Source organism: Anomaloglossus baeobatrachus, chromosome 5 (genome assembly GCF_048569485.1).
Source record: "Anomaloglossus baeobatrachus isolate aAnoBae1 chromosome 5, aAnoBae1.hap1, whole genome shotgun sequence".
NCBI classification, from domain to species: domain Eukaryota; kingdom Metazoa; phylum Chordata; class Amphibia; order Anura; family Aromobatidae; genus Anomaloglossus; species Anomaloglossus baeobatrachus.
Window position 1 is genome coordinate 352,081,133 of NC_134357.1, and position 15,832 is coordinate 352,096,964.

At 50.3% G+C, this 15,832-nt stretch overlaps 1 long non-coding RNA gene across 1 annotated transcript; it reads right to left on the minus strand.

Moving 5' to 3' along the window:
- Positions 1 to 683: 683 nt before the first annotated feature.
- LOC142310103 (uncharacterized) lies at positions 684 to 6,277 on the minus strand. The gene is made up of 3 exons (XR_012754084.1): positions 6,042 to 6,277; positions 1,443 to 1,529; positions 684 to 1,286 (listed from the first exon to the last, which is right to left on the minus strand). It is a non-coding gene; the product is annotated as an uncharacterized LOC142310103 (long non-coding RNA).
- Positions 6,278 to 15,832: the final 9,555 nt, after the last annotated feature.

A 15,832-nucleotide genomic window follows, 5' to 3' on the forward strand; every position in this document is an offset into this window, starting at 1 on the left:
CCCATTCAAATCAATAAGTACCCAGCCACGGCTCCTATTAGTTAACAGGGCAGCTCCTAAACTGAGAATTTCTGGATGCCTGCTGCCTCCGCCAGCACTGGAAACAACTGATCTACAGAGGGTGCCAGGTGTCAGATGCCGGCCGATCAGACATTGATGATCTGTCCTAAGGGTAGGTCATCAATGTGAAAGTAGTGGACAACCTCTTTAAGGTATGTGGCCAAGACATCTGCAAGAAAGGAGCTGTTTTTGGTGGATCATCCCTCTGGGAGGGGAATGGATATGACTTTAGGGATGAATATATTATAGGACCTGGGCCATCATTCATTCGCTAAGGAAGGGCCACGGTATTGGCAATGCACTACAACCCACTGGCTGACCAAAGGGTCCTTTGGCAGATGGTGAGGAGCTGCAGCTTTCAGAAAAGCACTTTGTTCGGCCGTCCCTAGGTCTGGTCAAGATTCCCCCTTGTATACCAGTGGTGATGGCTCAGAAGAGAGAACAACTCCTGATGCTGCCTGTTTGGGTTTGTTGGAAACTGAGTGGGCTAGAGGTGCTGATTGAGCCAATATCATATGGAGACACCGAGACAAGACCCGTGGTGGCCCATGCCATAGCCACCCTGAAGGACAAGTGTGCCCATATGCTGCTGTATTGTGTTGGACAGCGAAGTCACCTTACCATGGAGTACGTTGCTGCCCGAAGTCTATGTGCATGATGGAGCTTAAAAGAATAAGGTTCAGCCTCCAATCCGACCAGAAATTAGCTTGAACGTATAGCATTGGTGTGGCCAGGAGAGAGACCCCGACTGCTAAATGGAACAGACAAATTATAACGGACCAGATGGGGTCAAATCGGGGGACCCTTACAGCCGAAACTTCTAGAAGATACCCCATGGGAATTTCAGGAAGTTTTCTCATGTCATGGTTCAGATATTGGATGCTCTCCTACCATCGAGCATGAGATCCCGACCGGGGACACTCCGCCAATCTGGGAACACTTCCCCAATCCGGGAACGCTACCATTAGATTCCCCCGAAAGTGTACCAAGAAATTAAAAACATGTTGGACAATCAGATCATACGAGATAGTCATAGTCCTTGGGCAGCATCAGTGGTCTTGGTATGGAAGAAAGATGGATCTCTCCAATTCTGTGTCGACTACTGAAAATTAAATGCTCACATAGTACAGGATGCCTCTCCTCTTGCCTGGATCGAAGAATCGATATACGTCCTGGGTCGCGCCAAGTACTTCTCAACCCTCGACCTGGCTAACTGGTGCTGGTAACTGAAAAAAACAAGGCAAAGACAACATTCATCATCTCGATGGGACTCTACGAGTTCAACAGAATGCTGTTCAGTCTTTCTAATGCAACCGGAACATTTCAGTGGCTAATGGAACATTGCCTGGGTGACCTGAATTTTTGAGTCGTTGTTGATTTACCTGGATGAAGTAGTGGCGCTCGGACCATCGTTTAAGGGCCATCTGCAGAGACTATGGCAGGTCTTCCAACTACTCCAATGTCATGGGCTGAAAACAAAGAGAAAGAAATGCCAATTGTTCTGAGACCGTATAAAATACCTGGGTCATGTGGTGATTACTGACGGGGTATAACCAGCCACCAGCAAGGTGGAGGCAATGCAGAAGTGGCCCTAGCCAAGAACATTGAGAGAGTTATTTTTTTTTTTTTTTTTTACATTTTATCCCTTTCTTGTAACTAATAGTGTTACAATTATCACTATATAGAAATTTTGGCCAACATCTTTTAGTAATGTTCCCTATCCTATAGTAATGTGTCCATCTTGTCCCCATCCTATAGTAATGACCCCAGCCTTGTCCCTATTCTAATGTCCCCATCCAATAGTATTATGCCCATCCTTATAATGTCCCCATCTTTTAGTAATGTGCCCACCTTGTCCCTATTCTATAGTAAGGTGCCCACCTTCTCCCCATCCTATAGACATGTGCCTACCTTGTCCCCATCCTATAGTCATGTGCCCACCTTGTCCCCGACCTATAGACATGTGCCCACCTTGTCCCTATTCTATAGACATGTGCCCACCTTGTCCCTATTCTATAGACATGTGCTCACCTTGTCCCCATCCTATAGACATGTGCCCACCTTGTCCCTATGCTATAGACATGTGCCCACCTTGTCCCCATCCTATAGACATGTGCCCACCTTGTCCCTATTCTATAGACATGTGCCCACCTTGTCCCCATCCTATAGACATGTGCCCACCTTGTCCCTATTCTATAGACATGTGCCCACCTTGTCCCCATCCTATAGACATGTGGCCACCTTGTCCCCATCCTATAGTAATGTGCCCACCTTGTCCCTATTCTATAGTAATGTGCCCACCTTGTCCCCATCCTATAGACATGTGCCCACCTTGTCCCTATTCTATAGTCATGTGCCCACTTTGTCCCCATCCTATAGACATGTGCCCACCTTGTCCCCCTCCTATAGACATGTGCCCACCTTGTCCCTATTCTATAGACATGTGCCCACCTTGTCCCTATTCTATAGTCATGTGCCCAGCTTGTCCCTATTCTATAGACATGTGCCCACCTTGTCCCTATTCTATAGTCATGTGCCCAGCTTGTCCCTATTCTATAGACATGTGCCCACCTTGTCCCTATTCTATAGACATGTGCCAACCTTGTCCCCATCCTATAGTCATGTGCCCACCTTGTCCCTATTCTATAGTAATGTGCCCACCTTGTCCCTATTATATAGTCATGTGCCCACTTTGTCCCCATCCTATAGACATGTGCCCACCTTGTCCCTATTCTATAGTCATGTGCCCACCTTGTCCCCATCCTATAGTCATGTGCCCACTTTGTCCCCATCCTATAGACATGTGCCCACTTTGTCCCTATTCTATAGTAATGTCCCCATCCTGTAGTAAGTGGGGGGGGGGGGGCAGTGGCGGCGGCGGGTGAAAGGGGGCGCTATAATTTACCGATCGCTCTCGGCTTCCTTCCACCCACAGACTCTGGAGTGAAGCTGAGGGGGCGGTCTCCGGCCCCAGATCCACAGTGATTGGACAGATCGGTCACAAGGCCGGTCTCTCCAATCAGAGCTGGGGGCGGGTGAAACAGAGGTCACCCAGCTCCTGCTAATGATCGGTGCTACAGCTGCACTGATCAGGGATGGATTTCAATGTTACAGCCATTTTCAATGGCTGTAACATTACAGTGGCTGTGATTGGCTGACGAACGCCGCACAGCCAATCACAGCCTCCGTAGGTCCGGGGAGGAGACACCACCCCTCTTGAGGTCCCCTCCTCCCCGAATCTAAGGTATTTGCTATTGGCAATGCAAACGGCGATCGCAGCCACCGGGGCCGCGATTTCGCCATGACGTACTGGGTATGTCATGGGTCCTTAAGTACCTGGGAGCCATAACATACCCAGTACGTCATAGGTCGCTAAGGGGTTAATGTGCCGTCCTTCACATACACAAAAAATAAACAAACACCATTCTTCTCACCTGTCTCGCGATCCCTCGGATCCTCATCTCTGCTTCTTGCTGTCTGCAGGCCGTGCCCCGGTGACTATCGCGGCCGGTGCAGGGACTGCAGCCACTAGCAGCAATTCTGTCAGATGAATGTTTTGCCGGCGCTGCGCGCGCACAGTCCTTGCCTCTGAGAGCGCAGCGCCGGCAAAACACTCATCTAACAAAGTGCAGACAGTGCCTGCGGCCCCTGCATCGGCCACGATAGTGACCAGGGGCACGGGCCTGGGGGCCGCACGAAGCAGCCTGACGGGCCGCATGCGGCCCGCGGGCCGCGTGTTTGAGACCCCTGGTCTAGGTGCAGCGTTGTCCCAAGTACAAGATGGACATAAAAGAATCATCATCTATATAAGTCGCTCCCTAAGGGAGCCAGAATATAATCCCAAGAACTACAGCTCTTTCAAGTAAGAACTCCTTTGGTCTGGACTTCGAGTTCCAATGGGGCCACCTGCCAGGAATATTGATGATGATCTGGAGGACATGGAGACTCCTGACCTCAGGCAATTACCTGTCTTCAGGACATGGTACACTCAAGTGGGGTGGCCTCTGGGAATGACTACAGTGCTTGGAAAAACTCTTGCAGACTGGGAACGGGCTCAGATTGAAAATGAAGATGTAAGGCTTGTAAAACACTGGGTTCAGGCCAAAATTTGGCCCAGACAGAAGAACAGGTAGTTCTGTCCTCAGAGGGAGAAAAACTGTTGTGCCAATGTCATAAACTGAGCGTGATAAAAGGTCTCTTGTCTTGTAAGGTTTATCTACACTCAGAATTGCAGTACCAACAGCAGATGGTACGGTAATTCCCATGATGTTAGATCCAGCGGTCATCCGACACAACCGAGAGAGAGGGGATCATTTAGGGTATAAGAAGACATATAAGTGGTTCCAAATAATGGTGTACTGCCCAAAGTTAGAAAAGATGGTGAATGAAATGTGTCAAAAATGCCAAGTAAGAGTGTGGAACAGCGGGCTCCTGTTCAAACCATCCGGACGCCCACACTGCTGGAGTGATAATAGACTATGTGCAAATAAGTTACTCCAGTTCACTGCACTCCTGTATAGTGATGAATGAGAACTTTACCAATTATGCCATGGCAGTACCCACCACGGACCAGACGACAGTATTGGCTGCCGAGGTGGTATGGCGCCACTTTATTCGGGTATTTGGGTGCCCACGGAGCATCCATTTTGATCAGGGGGGATGCTTCAAGGGCACCTTTAATGAAAGAACTCTATTGTCTGTATGGGATCGAATAGTCCAAGACAACACCCTATCTTCCGCAAGGCAGTAGTGAGTGTGAACGCTTCAACCACACCATTTGTCAGACACTGGGGACTGTGGAAGATAGCCAGAAAGTAGGATGGTCTGAATACCTTCCTTAGCCTATGTGGGCATATAACAATTGAGTGCACAGCACAACAGGTTACTCGCCACACATGCTAATGTTTGGGAGGACAGGTAGGGAAGTTGAGGATTTACTCATGCTTAACCCCATTGCTGACTCTCCCCGGACAACTACTGTGTTGGCCTAGGTGCACCGACGGCAGTTGAGAACGGTGCAAAGGGTGGTGGGTGACCTTTTGAGATACTTTGTATACCATGACCTGAGACCAGTGCAGAAGGACGTGTTTGCCCCGGGGTGAAAGAGTACTGGTTAGGGCCATGAGATGGTCCGGGAAATTAGATGACTGGTGGGAAACCCCGTGCATGAGGTGGAACTTGTGGGAACTGGGGGGGTCCGAAAAGAAATCTCTATCTTAACATGCTTCGACAGGTTCAATTTGAGGAACCTATGGCTGCAGAGACAGTGCCTAACCATGAGTCACGGAGAGCAGACTCACTCTTTGGTGGGCTGTACCCGCTTACTTGTAGACTGAAAGCCCGGACATCATGCTATTGGTCTCCCCCCCAGAGGTTGTTGTACAACACATGGCTCCCTTCAGAGCTACTGCACAGGGTGAGTTGAAATAACTGGTGCTGCGAAGAGCCACTAAGGCCACAGAGAGTGTACCCTCACAGCTCTATGCGCAGGTCAAGTTCATTTGGGGAGGTATGTTGGAGACACCAACGTTAGTGGGGTGGCATGTGAGATGATGGGAAATATTCCGCACCATTAAGGTTAATCTTTTTACAGCTTCTGTTGTGTTTTCATGTTTTTCAATGTATATGGCAGTGTACTCCTTAGACAGACAGACACACACACACACACACAACAGAGCAGCATGTGGTAGTTGACGCAGGTGATGTCAGTGAATAGGCCATGTGTGTGTGATGACCGATAACAGAGAGCAACAGCATGCACCCTTGTGGTCGACACAGAAACATCAGTGGCCCCAGTGCTGCTGTACCTGCTTCAGCAGATCTTCCACCTCCTGCTGCATGGGAAGCCTTTTCTGAGACACCACTGCCAGCTTCTTTACAGGGAATGTGTCACCCTTTTAAAGGGAACCAATCACTAGGATTTTCATATGCAAGATAAAGCCAGTGCTATACTGGCACTATAAGGCAGGTTCTATACATACCTGTAGTGGTCAGCTCGGATGTTCAGATTTTGATATCCAAGAAAGTAAAGTTTATAAAATGAGCAGCTTCTTGAGAGGCAGTTGCAGTGGACCAGTTAATATATTCATAGTTATGCTAATTCTAACAGAGGGAGGGGATAAGTATTATACAAACGATTCACTTTGTTGCAGGACCTGTGTTAGGTCATACCAATGTGACCTGTTATCCAGCTTTGGTGGCTGAGGCCCCGCCCCTTCAGGTCACATGTGTATGACCTCACACAGGTCCTGCAACAGACAAAGTGAATAGTTTGTATAATACTTATGCTATTTCTAACAGGGGAGGGGATAACTATGAATATATTAGTATGTAGAGAATTAGCCTGATAGTGCTAGTATAGCACTGGCTTTAGCTTATAAACGAAAATCCTGGTGATTGATTCCCTTTAAGTTTTATAAGTTATTAATATGGGCATACAGGTAGCATAGAGGTGAAATTAGCCAAACCTGCATGCCTCCTGGGTGATGGGGTTGTTTCAGAAAAATCAACTTTTATATGAAGGGCTGTTAAAAAGCTTTGGCATCTTTTTTCGTTTCTATGGTAACAAATGTTACATCACATGAAAGCCTTATGTGTCTAAGGCCCCCTTCACACGTCCGTGAAACACGTGCGTGTTTGGTCCGTTTCCGTATATGCCGGAGACACGGCCAAACGTGCACCAATGTTAATCTATGATTGTGGTCACACGTCCGTTATTTCATTATGTCCGTGTGTGCGTGTCCGTGATCCGTATGTGTGTGCGTTTTGCACGGATGCATGTCCGTTATCTGCACGGAGCACGCACACGTGGACACAATGAAAGTCTATGGGTATGTGCACACACGTTAGTAAACACGTATGCATCTACCTATAGTCCGTGTCCGTTTGGTGTTTTTATTTCTAGTGATGTCGGCTATTCTTTCTATTTCTGTGTATGTCGGTCAATCTCCCTGAGTCCGTCGGTCGGTCTCTCTGTCGGTCTCTCTGTCTGTCTTTCCCTCTCTCACAGTCTGTCGGTCAGTTTCCCCCCCTCTCTCATACTTACCGTTCCCCGATCTCCGGCGCAGCGCTGCACGGCATTCACACTGCTGCGGCGGCTTTTACTATTTTGAAAAAGCCGGCCGCTCATTAAACAATCTCCTATTCCCTGCTTTCCCCGCCCACCGGCGCCTATGATTGGTTGCAGTGAGACACGCCCCCACGCTGAGTGACAGGTGTCACACTGCACCCAATCACAGCAGCCGGTGGGCGTGTCTATACTGTGCAGTAAAATAAATAAATAAATAATTATAAAAAAACGGCGTGCGGTCCCCCCCAATTTTAATGCCAGCCAGATAAAGCCATACGGCTGAAGGCTGGTATTCTCAGGATGGGGAGCTCCACGTTATGGGGAGCCCCCCACCCTAACAATATCAGTCAGCAGCCGCCCAGAATTGCCGCATACATTAGATGCGACAGTTCTGGGGCTGTACCCGGCTCTTCCCGATTTGCCCTGGTGCGTTGGCAAATCGGGGTAATAAGGAATTATTGGCAGCCCATAGCTGCCAATAAGTCCTAGATTAATCATGTCAGGCGTCTATGAGACACCCTCCATGATTAATCTGTAAATTACAGTAAATAAACACACACACCAGAAAAAAATCCTTTATTAGAAATAAAAAACACACACATATACCCTGGTTCACCACTTTAATCAGCCCCAAAAAGCCCTCCATTTCCGGCGTACTCCACAGTCCTCCAGCGTCGCATCCAGCGCTGCTGCATGGAGGTGACAGGAGCTGCAGAAGACACCGCCGCTCCGGTCACCTCCACGCAGCTAATGAAGACAGCCGGCGATCAGCTGAGCTGTCACTGAGGTTACCCGCGGCCACCGCTGGATCCAGCAGTGACAGCGGGTAACCTCAGTGACAGCTCAGCTGATCGCCGGCTGTCTTCATTAGCTGCGTGGAGGTGACCGGAGCGGCGGTGTCTTCTGCAGCTCCTGTCACCTCCATGCAGCAGCGCTGGATGCGACGCTGGAGGACTGTGGAGTACGCCGGACATGGAGGGCTTTTTGGGGCTGATTAAAGTGGTGAACCAGGGTATATGTGTGTGTTTTATTTCTAATAAAGGATTTTTTCTGGTGTGTGTGTGTGTTTATTTACTGTAATTTACAGATTAATCATGGAGGGTGTCTCATAGACGCCTCACATGATTAATCTAGGACTTATTGGTAGCTATGGGCTGCCAATAACTCCTTATTACCCCGATTTGCCAAAGCACCAGGGCAAATCGGGAAGAGCCGGGTACAGCCCCAGAACTGTCGCATATAATGTATGCGGCAATTCTGGGCGGCTGCTGACTGATATTGTTAGGGTGGAGGGCTCCCCATAACGTGGAGCTCCCCATCCTGAGAATACCAGCCTTCAGCCGTATGGCTTTATCTGGCTGGCATTAAAATTGGGGGGGACCGCACGCCGTTTTTTTTAATTATTTATTTATTTTACTGCACAGTATAGACACGCCCACCGACTGCTGTGATTGGGTGCAGTGTGACACCTGTCACTCAGCGTGGGGGCGTGTCTCACTGCAACCAATCATAGGCGCCGGTGGGCGGGGAAAGCAGGGAATAGGAGATTGTTTAATGAGCGGCCGGCTTTTTAAAAATAGTAAAAGCCGCCGCAGCAGTGTGAATGCCGTGCAGCGCCGGGGATCGGTGAGTATATGAGAGAGGGGGGGGACACTTCAGTCACTCGGGGGATTAGTGGTCACCGGTGAATCCTTCACAGGTGACCGCTAATCAGTACTCGACACAGACAGAGCCGCGGTATGAGGATGAAGTCGGGTGAAATTCACCCGAGTTCATTCTCATCGCGCAACTCTGTCTGCTGTCAGCCGACATTTATAAACGACATTGTGCATCACACACACGGACATTCCACACGGACATTCCACGTACACATACACGTTAATTCCACACGCACACACGGACGTTCTGCACACAAACACGGCTAGCATACGCAATTCACACAGGTGCCACACGGACCATAAAAACGGACACAAAAACGGGACACGGACCCGAATAACGGCCCGTAACACACGTGCGTGTTTTTCACGGACGTGTGAAGGGGGCCTAATACACATTTTCAAAATGTTGTTTGTCTTGCTAATGCAACAGTGTTCTACGCACGCGGGAAAACAAAATGGTGGAGTCTAAAGGCCCAGTCACACTAAACAACTTACCAGCGATCCCAACAACGATCCAACCTGATAGGGATCGCTGGTAAGTTGCTAGGAGGTTGCTGGTGAGATGTCACACTGCGACGCTCCAGCGATCCCACCAGCAACCTGACCTGGCAGGGATCGCTGGAGCGTGGCTACACGAGTTGCTGGTGAGCTGTCACCAGCAACCAGTGTCCCAGCCCCCAGCGCCGCGTGGAAGATGCTGCTCCTGGTAACTAAGGTAAATATCGGGTAACCAACCCGATATTTACCTTGGTTACCAGCGCACGCAGCTACACGTGCAGACAGCAGGGAGCAGCGCACACCGCTTAGCGCTGGCTCCCTGCTCTCCTAGTTACAGCACACATCGGGTTAATTACCCGATGTGTACTGCAGCTAAATGTGCACAGAGCAGGGAGCAGCGCACAATGCTTAGCGCTGGCTCCCTGCTCTCCTAGCTACAGTACACATCGGGTTAATTACCGATGTGTACTCTGCTACACGTGCAAGAAGCAGGAGCCGGCACTGACAGTGAGAGCGGAGGAGGCTGGTAACGAAGGTAAATATCGGGTAACCAAGGACAGGGCTTCTTGGTTACCCGATGTTTACCGTGGTTACCAGTGTCCGCAGAAGCCGGCTCCTGCTGCCTGCACATTTCGTTGTTGCTGTCGCTGTCACACACAGCGATCTGTGCTTCACAGCGGGACAGCAACAACTAAAAAATGGCCCAGGACATTCAGCAACGACCTCACAGCAGGGGCCAGGTTGTTTATGGATGTCACACTAAGCAACATCACTAGCAACATCGCTGTTACGTCACAAAAGCTGTTCGTTAGCAGCGATGTTGCTAGCGATGTTGCTTAGTGTGACGGGGCCTTTATGCGATATTCACAGCAACTGAGATCAGAGGAGTGATAAAATTCTTGTTTCCGCAAGGAAAGTCCACAAAGGATATTCATGGTGATAGGTCGCAGACATTAGGGATCAATGTCTTTCATATTCAACAGTTAAGGTTGCCAAATTAAAATGGGCCACTTCAGCACCAATGATGAAGAACGTCCTGGACATCCGAGAGTGGTGGTTGTTCCAGAGATAGTCGATGCTGTACCCAACCTTATACTGGAGAATCGACGAATTTCAGCTAAAGCAATAGCAGACATCATGAGGATTTCCCGTGAACGTGTTTGTGTCATTTTCCATGAATATTTGGACATGAGTAAGCTATCTGCAAAGTGGGTCCCCGAAAATTTGACATCAGATCAGAGAAGCATGCGAGTGAAAACTTCCCGGCTCATTTGTCTGTGTTTCAGGACTGATAAGAACTTCCTGGATGGACTGGTCACTATGGGTGAGACCTGGATTTATTTGTATGTCCCTGAAAACAAGGAGCAGCCCAAACAATGAAGGCACAGTGGTTCTCCTCGTCCAAAGAAGTTCAGGGTGCAAAAATTAGCCCTAAAGTGATGGTATCTGTATTTTGAGATCAGGATGGCATGCTGCTAGTGAAATACCTGCAAAAGGGTTCCACCATCAATTCAAGGTATTCAATTGGTCCAAAAGTTCAATGTAAGGCAGCTCTGAAGGCCAAAAGGCGCTGTCCAAAGGACTCTTGTTCCTGCAAGACAACGCCTCTGCTCGCACTGAACAAGTGACCACAGCAAAGAAGGGAATTTTGTTTACTTACCGTAAATTCCTTTTCTTCTAGCTCTAATTGGGAGACCCAGACAATTGGGTGTATAGCTACTGCCTCCGGAGGCCACACAAAGTATTACACTTAAAAGTGTAAGGCCCCTCCCCTTCTGCCTATACACCCCCCGTGGGATCACGGGCTCCTCAGTTTTAGTGCAAAAGCAAGAAGGAGGAAAGCCAATAAACTGGTTTAAGCAAATTGAATCCGAGGGAATATCGGAGAACTGAAACCATTCAACATGAACAACATGTGTATACAAAAAAACAGGGGCGGGTGCTGGGTCTCCCAATTAGAGCTAGAAGAAAAGGAATTTACGGTAAGTAAACAAAATTCCCTTCTTCTTTGTCGCTCTATTGGGAGACCCAGACAATTGGGATGTCCAAAAGCAATCCCTGGGTGGGTAAAATAATACCTCGTAATAGAGCCGTAAAACGGCCCCTTTCTACAGGTGGGCAACCGCCGCCTGAAGGACTCGTCTGCCTATGCTGGCATCCGCCGAAGCATAGGTATGCACCTGACAGTGTTTCGTGAAAGTGTGGAGGCTGGACCAGGTAGCCGCCTGACACACAAGCTGAGCCGTAGCCTGGTGCCTCAAGCCCAGGACGCATCCACCTCTCTGGTAGAATGGACCTTCAGCCCTGAGGGAACCGTAAGCCCAGCAGAACGATAAGCTAGAGAATTGGTTCCTTGAACCACCGAGCCAGTCTTGATTTGGAAGCCTGCAACCCTTTACGCTGGCTAGCGACAAGGACAAGAGTGCTTCCGAGCGGCGCAGGGACGCCGTACGATCGATGAAGAGTCTGAGTGCTCTCACCAGATCTAATCAAGTGCAAATCCTTTTCACATTGGTGAACTGGATGAAGACAAACAGAGGGTACGGATACCCTGATTGAGATGAAAGGGGGGATTCCACCTTAGGGAGAAATTCCGGAACCGGACGCAGAACCCCTTGACTTGGTGAGACACCGGGAAGGGGACTTTGCACGACAATGCTGCCCCGACAGATACTCTCCGAAGTGAAGTGACTGCCCCTAGGAAAACCACTTTCTGCGAAAGGTGTGAGAGAGAAAAATCCCTCATAGGCTCGAATGGTGGCTTCTGCAGAACCATCAGCACCCTGTTCAAATCACAGGGTTCTAACAGTCGTTTGTAAGGAAGGACTAAGCGGCAAACCCCCTGCAGGAACGTGCGTACCTGAGGTAGTCTTGCTAGGCGCTTCTGAAAAAAATACAGAGAGCGCTGAGATTTGTCCCTTAAGGGAACCGAGCGACAAACCTTTTTCCAACCGAATTGCAGGAAGGAAAGAAGTAGGCAAGGCAATTGGCCAGGGAGAAACTCCCTGAGCAGAGGACCAAGATAAGAATATCTTCCACGTTCTGTGGTAGATCTTGGCAGATGTGTGTTTTCTGGCCTGTCTCATAGTGGTAATAACCCCTTGAGATAACCCTGCAGATGCTAGGATCCAGGACTCAATGGCCACACAGTCAGGTTGAGGGTCGTAGAATTCAGAAGGAAAAAACGACCCTTGGGACAGCAAGTCTGGTCGGTCTGATAGTTCCCCCGGTTGGGGAAAACCACTTTCTGCCTACCGTGAGATGCCACAGATCCGGGTACCACGACCTCGTTGGCCATTTTGGAGCGACGAGGATGGCGCGGCGGCAGTCGGACCTGATCTTGCGTAACACTCTGGGCAACAATGCCAGAGGAGGGAACGCATAAGGGAGTTGAAACTGCGACCAATCCTGAACGAAGGCGTCTGCCGCCAGAGCTCTGTGATCGTGAGACCGCGCCATGAATGCCGGGACCTTGTTGTTGTGCTGAGACGCCATTAGGTCGACGCCCGGCATCCCCCAGCGGCAACAGATCTCCTGAAACACGTCCGAGTGAAGGGACCATTCCCCTGCATCCATGCCCTGGCGACTGAGAAAGTCTGCTTCCCAGTTTTCTACGCTCGGGATGTGAACTGCGGATATGGTGGGTGCTGTGGCTTCCACCCACAGCAGAATCTGCCGGACTTCCTGGAAGGCTTGCCGACTGCGTGTCCCACCTTGGTGGTCGATGTAAGCCACCGCTGTGGAGTTGTCCGACTGAATTCGGATCTGCCTGCCTTCCAGCCACTGCTGGAACGCTTTTAGGGCAAGATACACTGCCCTGATCTCCAGAACATTGATCTGAAGTGAGGACTCTTGCTGAGTCCACGTACCCTGAGCCCTGTGGTGGAGAAAGATCGCTCCCCACCCTGACAGACTCGCGTCCGTCGTGACCACCGCCCAGGACGGGGTTAGGCAAGACTTCCCTTTCGATAATGAGGTGGGAAGAAGCCACCACCGAAGGGAAGCTTTGGTTGCTTGAGAGAGGGAGACGTTCCTGTCCAGGGACGTCGGCATCCTGTCCCACTTGCGTAGGATGTCCCATTGAAGAGGACGCAGGTGAAACTGCGCGAAAGGGACTGCCTCCATTGCTGCCACCATCTTCCCCAGGAAGTGCATGAGGCGCCTCAAGGGGTGTGACCGACCTTGAAGGAGTGATTGTACCCCTGTCTGTAGTGAACGCTGTTTGTCCAGCAGAAGCTTCACTATCGCTGGAAGAGTAAGAAACTCCATGCCAAGATATGTCAGCGATTGGACCGGTGTCAGATTTGACTTTGGAAAATTGATGATCCACCTGAAACTCTGTAGAATCTCCAGAGTAACGTTGAGGCTGTGTTGGCATGCCTCTTGAGAGGGTGCCTTGACCAGCAGATCGTCTAAGTAGGGTATCACTGAGTGACCCTGAGAGTGGAGGACCGCAACTACTGTAGCCATGACCTTGGTGAAAACCCTTGGGGCTGTCGCCAGGCCGAACGGCAGTGCCGCGAACTGAAGGTGTTCGTCTCCTATGGCGAAGCGCAAGAAGCGCTGATGCTCAGGAGCAATTGGTACGTGGAGATAAGCATCCTGATATCGATCGATGCTAGGAAATCTCCTTGGGACATTGAGGCGATGACGGAGCGGAGGGATTCCATCCGGAACCGCCTGGTCCTTACGTGTTTGTTGACGAGTTTTAGGTCCAAAACAGGACAGAAGGACCTGTCCTTCTTTGGAACCACAAACAGGTTGGAGTAGAAACCGAGACCCTGTTGCTGAAGAGGACCCGGGACCACCACTCTTTCTGCCTTCAGAATGCCCACCGCCTGCAGCAGAGCCTTGGCTCGCTCGGGAGGCGGAGATGTTCTGAAGAATCGAGTCGGAGGACGAGAGCTGAACTCTATCCTGTAACCGTGAGACAAAATGTCTCTCACCCAACGGTCTTTTACTTGTGGCAGCCAGGTGTCGCAAAAGCGGGAGAGCCTGCCACCGACCGAGGATGCGGTGTGAGGAGGCCGTAAGTCATGAGGAAGCCGCCTTGGTAGCGGCGCCTCCGGCGGTCTTTCTAGGGCGTGATTTAGACCGCTACGTGTCGGAGTTCCTCTGATCCTTCTGAGGCCTTTTGGACGAGGAGAATTGGACCTGCCTGCGCCCCGCAAGGACCGAAACCTCGACTGTCCCCTCCTCTGTTGGGGTATGATCGGTTTAGCCTGAGGAAAGGATGTATCCTTTCCCTTGGATTGTTTGATGATTTCATCCAGTCGCTCACCAAACAAGCGGTCGCCCGAGAATGGCAAACTGGTTAGGCTTGGAAGCAGAATCTGCCTTCCATTCCCACAACCACAAGGCTCTGCGTATTACCACTGAATTGTCGGACGCAACCGCCTTCCGGCTCGCCGAGTCCAGGACAGCATTAATGGCGTATGACGCAAACGCTGACGTTTGAGACGTTAAAGACGCAGCCTGCGACGCAGACATACGTGTGACTGCCTCAATTTGCGCTTGAGCCGCTGAGACCGCTTGGAGTGCCCAGACGGCTGCGAAAGCTGGAGCAAAGACACGGCAATAGCTTCATAGATGGATTTCAACCAGAGCTCCATCTGTCTGTCAGTGGCATCTTTGAGTGAAGCCATATCTTCCACTGCAACTAAGGATTTAGCCGCTGGAGATAGGAGGTCCACATCGGAACACTGAACCCAGCCCTTGACAACGTCAAAAGGGAAGAGATAACGTGTATCCTTAAGGCGTTTTGAAAAAAACGATATCTGGACAAGCCTGGTGGTTCTGGACTGCCTCCCTGAAGTCAGAGTGATCCAGAAAGCGTACTCAATGTACGCTTGGGGAACCTGAAACGGAACTTCTCCTGCTGAGAAGCTGGCTCCTCAGGCGTAGGAGCTGAGGGAGAAATAACCAACATATGATTGATGGACGCCGTAAGATCGTTCACTACGGTGTCACAATCAGGTGTATCCAGGTAGAGAACGTTCTCAGGATCAGAATCCTGATCAGATACCTCCGCCTTATCATAGAGAGAGTCCCCATGCTGAGACCCTGAATGATGCGGTGACGTCGAGGGATGCTCCCAGCGAGGTCGCTTAGGGGGTCTGGGACTGCGGTCCGAGTCAGACCCCTCACCCTGGGATCCCTGAGACACTCCAGGAGCCCCTTGTTGTACCAACTGGGGGGGGGGGGGCCAGGGGCAATGAATCAACAGAGCCCATGGTCTGAGGGACCGGTCTGGACTGCAAGGCTTCTAGCATGTTAGCCATAGTCTCAGAAAGTCTGAAGTAAATACTGCAAACTCCGTCCCCATCACCTGGACCATTAGCAGAGACTCCGGCTGAGTAAGTTCCACAAGGGCCGTGCATTGCATACAATTGGGGTCCGTGGAACCTGCCGGCAGTATAGCCGTACATGCTGTACAGGCTGCATAGAAAAACCTGTGCTTCTGCACCCTTGTTTTTCACAGACGATATGCTGCTATCTCCCCCTATATAGCCAAAATACAAAAGTGCGACCGAACAGTGCAATGTAT